This window comes from Pipistrellus kuhlii, unplaced genomic scaffold, assembly GCF_014108245.1.
Source record: "Pipistrellus kuhlii isolate mPipKuh1 unplaced genomic scaffold, mPipKuh1.p scaffold_m20_p_5, whole genome shotgun sequence".
Taxonomy (NCBI): domain Eukaryota; kingdom Metazoa; phylum Chordata; class Mammalia; order Chiroptera; family Vespertilionidae; genus Pipistrellus; species Pipistrellus kuhlii.
Genome location: NW_023425551.1, coordinates 47717468 through 47725264, shown reverse-complemented (window position 1 = coordinate 47725264; position 7797 = coordinate 47717468). Strand labels below are relative to the sequence as shown.

Below are 7797 nucleotides of genomic sequence, written 5' to 3'. Positions count from 1 at the left end.
GTGAGTACTAAGTGTTATTCTTACTACGTGTTAAAATGTCGCACAGAATTTTGCAGACCAGCAGTAAAACAGGATGGGTGTGGCAGGAGCCTAACCAGTAAATGTGGCCAACTGCAAGGAAGAAATCAATATGTAATTGACCAGATAGTGTGTGTGAGCAAGAGCAAAGCCTCGCTTCAAGGAGACAGAGCTTTGGGCGTGAATCCCCTGACTCCCGCACTTGCTGCAAGTAAATGGACTACCTTGTGACAACCCTGTCTCATTCTTAAACAGAGCACCCCAAACGGCAAGTCCCTTGAGTTCAGTGACACACCCATGCCCTTAACTCCTAATCCAGGAGGGAAAGCTACCATAGGGGCCATCCTGGTGGGGAACACAATGTCAGGAAGCAGGCAGGCATGCCATTGCCCTGTAGGAAGCAGGAAAGGACATGGCACTTGGAGAGCACAGTTTAAAAAGCAAGGACCTATATCAGTGGCTTTCCATCTTTATGCTATAACCGAACCACCTAGAGAGTTTTAAAAATCACTCGTGACTGTATTAAGAATGGTGGATTTAAATGGTCTGAGTTTTGTATAGGATTTTTTTGTTCAAGGAACCCAGATGATTCTAATTTTCGGTCAAGGGTGAGAACCACCAGTCTAGAATAATGGTTCTCAAAATTTGCTTGCATTCGAGTATTATTTTAAGTTGGTTATTTTTAAGGAATAAAAAGCTCAAAAAAACATTTGGCCTTCTCCCCAACTGCCTAAATTTAGATAGAGGACCTGTTCCAGGAAAGGAGATATCAACATAGATAACTATAAATTAGCATGAACTAAGGTCTGATAGGGAGGAACTTGTCAAGGCCCGTTTCATCAAAGTCCTCTCAGTGTTTCATTGTTCAAGATGGCCCCGCAAACACTTATTTACCAAACTTTCGCTTTAATATTGCCTTCCTGCCCTTTGAAGTCCCAAACCTCAAGCCCCCTTCTCTTTAGCTCAAGGTGGTATATGAGTCTCAACTGGGCCCCATATTCTTATGGAACCCTCCTATGTACATTCATAATAAAGTTGGGGATTTTCTCCTGTTCATCTGTCTAGTGGTAGATGAACAGGAGAAAATCCCCAACTTTATTATGAATGTACATAGGAGGGTTGTTAGCTTAGCCAGAGAACTTCAAAAGTAGAGAGGAAAACATTTTTTCCCCTTACACAATAAGTAAGTGTCAAGTATTTAGAACAGTGCCCGCCACATAATAAGCACTCAACAGATTTTATCCTTTTCCTTCAATATCTAGTTCAATATCATCTTGTTAAGCTTCCCTTAATCCTCACACAGTTATTTATCCCTTAATTTATTTAAAATATTTGCCGAAACCGGTTTGGCTCAGTGGTGGAGCGTTGGTCTGCGGACTGAAAGGTCCCAGGTTCGATTCCGGTCAAGGGCATGTACATTGGTTGCGGGCACATCCCCGGTAGGGGGTGTGCAAGAGGCAGCTGATGGATGATTCTCTCCCATAGACATTTCTAGCTCTCTATCTCTCTCCCTTCCTCTCTGTAAAAAATCAATAAAAATATATTAAAAAAATAAAATATTTATTGAACATTTTGTATATGCTAAGCCTCAGGCTTAGGCCCTAGTTGCATAAACTCAGGAGGAGAAACAGTCAATAACAAGTAACGAAGTTGGTGATTACAAAATCTGAAGTGTGAGAGCAATGAGTAACATGAAGACTGTTTTAAAATATTTAGAATTTTTTTAATTTTATTTTTTTTCTTAATACTTGGTATGCTTTTACGGCAGGCAGTTAGACAGACGTGAGCAGAGCATGGACAGGGGCCAGGTACAGGTCACCAGGGTGGAAAGCTTTGAGTGCCTAGTGAAGGTCAAGTGTAGGATGGAACCTTTCCCCCAGGCTGACCTCCTCCCTCAGCATATCACTAGGCATGTGGTTTGGACCCTCTGACCTTTCCTCCCTGCAGATAACTACCAGGCCTAGGCCTCAGTTGTGTTTCAGCACCAGGCTCAGCAAAACAACAAAGCCAGCCAGCCACCTCCAGGCCAGTTGTATGAAATAATGATCCTCTGCCTTGATGCTCAGTGGAGGCCCAGACCCTAAAAGGATACAAGGATAAACTGCTGAATAGTCTATTAAAATCTTGCCAAAACCTGTTTGGCTCAGAGGTAGAATGTCGGTCTGCGGACTGAAAGGTCCCAGGTTCGATTCCGGTCAAGGGCATGTACCTTGGTTGTGGGCACATCCCTGGTAGGGGGTGTGCAAGAGGCAGCTGGTTGATGTTTCTCTCTCATCGACGTTTCTAGCTCTCTATCCCTCTCCCTTCCTCACTGTAAAAAATCAATAAAATATATTTAAATATAAATAAAAATTTTAAAAAAAGTATATTTAAAAAAAAAAATCTTTCCCTGGATCGTTCCTTGAAATCTCCACCCTTAAAAGTCTTGGGCCCTGGCTCATGCTCCTTAGTGGTTAGAGTGTTAGCTCACCCACCAAAGGATCATGGGTTCAATTCCCCATCAAGGGTACCTACCTGAATTACAGGTTCCATTCCTAGCCTGGTTGGAACATGTGTCACTCTCACATGGATGTTTCTCTCTCTCTCCTCCATCCCTTGTCCTGTATCTAAAATCAATGGAAATACATCCTTAGGTGAGGATTAACAAAACAAAAAAGACACTGAATACTGAAAGGATAGTTTTTTTAATTTGAAAAAATATGCCCCAAAACTATTGATAGTTTGCTTTATTTTATACTTCTGTAATGTCTGAAGGTTGAATAGAATATATATTACTTTTATATTCAGAAAAAAAAACCACCTAAAATTTGGAATATACTGAGGGGGGTGTATATAATTAAAGTAAAACACCTTAAAATTTTAGGAACCTCTTTTTTTGTTTTGTTTTTTGTTCCAAAGGTAATCTGATATGACAATTTCATTAATCCTCATCACCTTCCTCTAGTTTGGATACTTGAAAATCTCTGACTGCTTGCCAGCAGTCACTGGAGCCAACCACATAATGCAACTCTGAGACAGGGAGGGCAAGTTTCATAATACTGTAGTCTGCCAAACACCTCTGTGGATCCACCCTACTCTTCTTACTTTGCAAAAGCTGGACTAAAAACTAACTAAAAAATAAACAAACTTAAGATAAAAATTAAACTTAAAACCTTCATAGACATTTAACCTTTTTCATAAAAATTTACACTGAATTTACCATTTAACCCCAACTCACCTAAAGACTAGATATTCATGATTTAGTTAATAAATAACTGCTTTTCCATTGTAACATGATGCTAAGAGTAACTCTGTGTGGCTTTTTACTTCTCAATCTCTGTTTGAAAGTACTAGTACCCAGTGAGTATGACTTATTTCAAGCAAAGTTTTTCAATCACGAAAAAATATTTCAAAAAAATACTTAAATTTCTTCTTAGAATGAATAGCTAGTTATTGCTTTTAAATTGTCATTGGTTTCTGACACTGGATTAAATTATTTATCTTAATACCTCAAATTATGAAAAATGGGGGATCAAAATATCACAAACACTCCGACATGGGTACCCCCAGACCACTCCCGGGAGCGCTGTTCAGGCAGCTCAGAGGGGCACAGGCCTGTGCCCCATGACGTAGGGTCCCTTGTCTGCAAGGTGGGAGAGAAAGCTGGGCGGCCTCCTACAGCTCCTCGGAGTCCCATGGACAATGACTGTGGACACAAACCAGGCAGGAAGCATCTGTGGGAGGGTGGGGGGTGGGGGTGGGGCAGAGTCACAAACACAAAAAGAGCCTTATTAAGTTGCTTTGTTTAATTTGAATTTTAAGAAACAGAATGTTCTTGTTTTTTAGAGATTAACTCAAAACACACCGACCTTGTTTACTTGGAGCTCACGAGCTATCTGGTTGGCATCCAGTGACCTGCCAAGAGTATAACTAAGCCGGCATTAAGGCCCCAACCAGCAGTCTGTAGTATCACCAGAAGCTTGGCATTTCCAATCCAGCTCTAAGCCGAAGCTTCTAATGGCGTGGCAGAGCGCCAGGCCTCCAGACCTTCAGGTTTATGGGCGAGGGAGAGTGCGGGTATGAAAGCTAGTAGTCAGGAGGCTTATACAGGAGATTCATTCACAGTGAAGAGTCCTGGCAGAAAGCACAGAAGCACGGTGGAACGTTGAAGAACCAAAATAAATTTTGCCACGGTAGAAACAGCAAGACGAAACCATTTTCTGAAGACGTGGTCTAATTTTTGAGGGAAAATTGAGGAAACTTTGAGCAGGAGAGTATAATTGTATAAATTTGGTAGGAGGGTTGTTAAGTCACTTCGGGGTTTTGAAAATAATCAGGCTTGGGTACTTGTTTTTCAACCAGATCCATTTAATCATTCAAGGTTTCCAAATTAGAGTAGAATTTATACTGACATAGGAACCTTAATTATATGTAATTGTTTATTTCCAGGCTGTTTATAGTCAAATTTGAGATAGGTATTGATTACTAGGACCATCGATAGAAGAAGGAAAAAAAAGTTGGAGGAAGTAGCCAGTCATTTGTCCTTAGCTTCTGCCAGCCTCATCTCCCCACCCCCACAGACTGTTGTATCACCTGAAAAAGCAGATTCTCAGAACATTTTCCTCTCCTGACACTGCGTAGCCTGCTCCATCAGGCCTCCCTTGGGCTTCAGGGAGACCTGAGACCTTCCTGCCCCGCCCTGGCCTTCGTGTGGTGCAGAATGAGGGCAAGTTCTAGCCCATGAGCCAGGACTGCACAGACTCTGATAGCCTCCCCCTCATCCCTTACCTCTCCTTCCTTATTTAAGCCGCTCTGGATGCAATGGAAAAAAACAAGGAGCAAGAAGTGAAAAAGCCCTGCTGAGCAGAAAAGGGAGGGAACTTCCTGAGCGCAGGCAAAGTTAGGGCAAAACTATAAAATGACTCTGTTACGCAGGGTTATCAAAACGCCCAGGAGCTCTTGGACTTAAGTTCAGAACCAGCTCTTGGATTTTCAGAGAATCGAAGCTTTAAAGTTTTCTAGGTCAAGTCCCAGAGACTGTGATGCACACTTTGATTTGTTTGTCCTGTCTACAGGGAAGCCGATAATACAACTTTAGAAGTTATATCACTGGATACAAATATTAAGTCACCTGGATTTTGTTATATATAGTTTTGTTTGCAATTATCCTGATAACATCTGCTGGAGAGAGACAGGAAATCTATCTCAGGAGGATAAAATCATTTTTGTGGTTTTTTCTCATAACACTCTCTTCCAATCTCTATATATTTTCTTCATAAGCAGATCTGTGCATAGAAAAAAAAAGGGGGGGGGCATAAGAACAAAGTCAAATAAATATTAAACTTTCTTGTAGTTTTTGAACAATTAAAGAGCAGTGGAGAGAGAGGCAAACAGTAATTTAATGCTCTTGTACCTAAAAAGCCCACATTTTTATATGCCCTTCTCCCAGCTCCCATACCTCAAGGAAGATAATGTATCACATTCCCCTCCCCCCTAATCCAGTGATATGGTCTACTTGTGTTCAAGTTTCTTTTGTTTCCCCATTCTAGTTATGATAATCTTTACAACCTATAATGTTCCCACAGGAGGAAGAGCATTTAATAAACCCAGACTAAAACTGAAATCTCCCTAGATTCCTTTTAGAAATTTATATATATCAATAAATATTCTAACACTTGCCCGTTATTTCAAAACCACTAATTTCAGCAGATATAAATGTACATATACAAACATAATAGGTTTTCTTTTCAGAAATCTCCTTATTTCAACAGTCATTTAATGAAACTATCAAACTTAACAGTTTTAGATTTTTAAGAAAACATATTTTATTGATATTTTACAGAGAGGAGGAAGGGAGAGAGAGAGCTAGAAACGTCGATGAGAGAGAAACATCGACCAGCTGCCTCTTGCACAACCCCTATTGGGGATGTGCCTGCAACTAATGTACATGCCCTTGACCGGAATCGAACCTGGGACCTTTCAGTCCACAAACCGATGCTCTCCCACTGAGCCAAACCGGTTTCGGCCAAATCTAACAGTTTTAATAAGATGTTGATAATATTTCTCTCCATTTAACTTATTAAAATGAAATAAAAACAATATGCTATAAAGAAAAACTTGGGGTGGGGGAGACAGTTGTTAGAGAACCAAGAAACTAGGTAATTTTTTTTTTTAATGAGTCACCTGAAATCCTGATAAGGATGGTTTTGTGAAAATATGCTACTCTTAGTCTGAAATACTATGGATTTGCAGACATCTACACTAAAGGCCATTTCAGTAACATTGAAGTTATAACATCATTTTCCCTGGCTATAGATAAGGTCATTTTTTAATGTATTCATTACCTATTAATATGTAAGAAATTACCATACAACCTAGTGGCCTACATTTATCTCACAGTTTTTGTAGTTCAGGAATCCAGAGGCAGCTTGGCTGGGTACCCTGGCCCAGGTCTCTCACAAGACAAGTTCTTCAAATTTCCACCGTGCCTTTGTGCTTTCTGTCAGGTCTGTTCATCATGAATGAATCTCCTGTATATCTCTCCTGAGTACAACCTTTCATACTCTCCCTCTCCCATAACCCAGGGTCTGGACCTCTGCCACTCACCTCTGCCAGAGTCAAGGCGATGGCCAAGGCTGTTTTCATCTCAAGGCTCAACCAGGGGAGAATTAGATGCCAAGTTCACTGACATAGATGTCAGCAGGATTCAGTTCCTGATTGGCCTTGCTTATTACATTGGACTCTCTATAGAGCAGGGCACCCATAACTTGCTGCATCACAACAAGCAAGCAAGAAGTGTGAAAGTTGGGGGTGGAGGGGTGGAGAGAGAGAGAGAGAGAGAGAGAGAGAGAGAGAGAGAGAGAGAGAGAGAGAGAGAGAGAAGCAAAATGGAAGTCAGTCTTTTATAAACTAATTTCAAAAGTGACATCCCATTACTTTTGCCATATTCTATTCTTTTAAATCAAGTCACTAGATTTAGTCCTCACTCAAATAAGACTGCACAAAATGTGGGAATACTAGGAGGCAAGGATCTTTGAGAACCATTGTAAGGACTGCCTACCACATCTGATATAGGAAATTTTTATAACTCCTGGCCTTTTTGAGATAGCAACATTTTTGGATAACCATTTTCAAAAGTTGAAAGTTTTAGAAGAGGGTAAAGGGAATCAAATACAAGGTGACAACAAATGACTAGACTTCAAGCAGGGAGCACACAATAGTGTATCCACATGTTGTATTTTAAAGTTGTACATCTGAATATGATATTAACCAAGGATACCCTAATAAATTTAATAATAAAAAAGTGGACTTACCATAATTTTAAAATGCGTTCTATTTTTTTATTCTGAATATTGAGAAAAAAATTTTTCAGGAAGTAATTTCTTTTATACATTTTAAAAATAAGTACCTACTTTTAACTTATTAATGATATATATTGATATATCTAAAACACTTTTTTGGCTAAATAAAGTTAAGGAGAGTTAGAGGGGGGAAATCAAATAAATAATATATTTTTATCAAAATATATTTCAATTTTGAGCTAGATAATATAAGCTCCTTGACACATGGATCATATAATAAGTCCATTTTACAAATAAAATAAAGGGCATTTATAGATGGGCATTAAAATTGTTTCCAAAAAAATAAGCAAATCCACAAAAATGTCTAGTCAATTCTTCGAAAAAAGGTTTCCCTTCTCCATTACAGTCTCAACAAAATATTTTTGTATATTTGTTGATGTCAAAACTTGAAGTGTCTGTGCATTTTTCTGTGGAGGGAGTTAATAGCATCCATGAGATT

The 7797-nt window shown here is 39.5% G+C and overlaps 1 long non-coding RNA gene and 1 pseudogene across 1 annotated transcript; one reads left to right on the top strand and one right to left on the bottom strand.

Annotated features, from left to right (window-relative positions):
* Nucleotides 1–3548: 3548 nt before the first annotated feature.
* LOC118706215 lies at nt 3549–3733 on the top strand (annotated as a pseudogene).
* A 1386-nt stretch (nt 3734–5119) lies between these two features.
* Nucleotides 5120–6761, bottom strand: LOC118705528. Its single transcript, XR_004983709.2, has 2 exons — nt 6384–6761; nt 5120–5282 (listed from the first exon to the last, which is right to left on the bottom strand). It is a non-coding gene; the product is annotated as an uncharacterized LOC118705528 (long non-coding RNA).
* Between the last annotated feature and the right edge of the window lie 1036 nt (nt 6762–7797).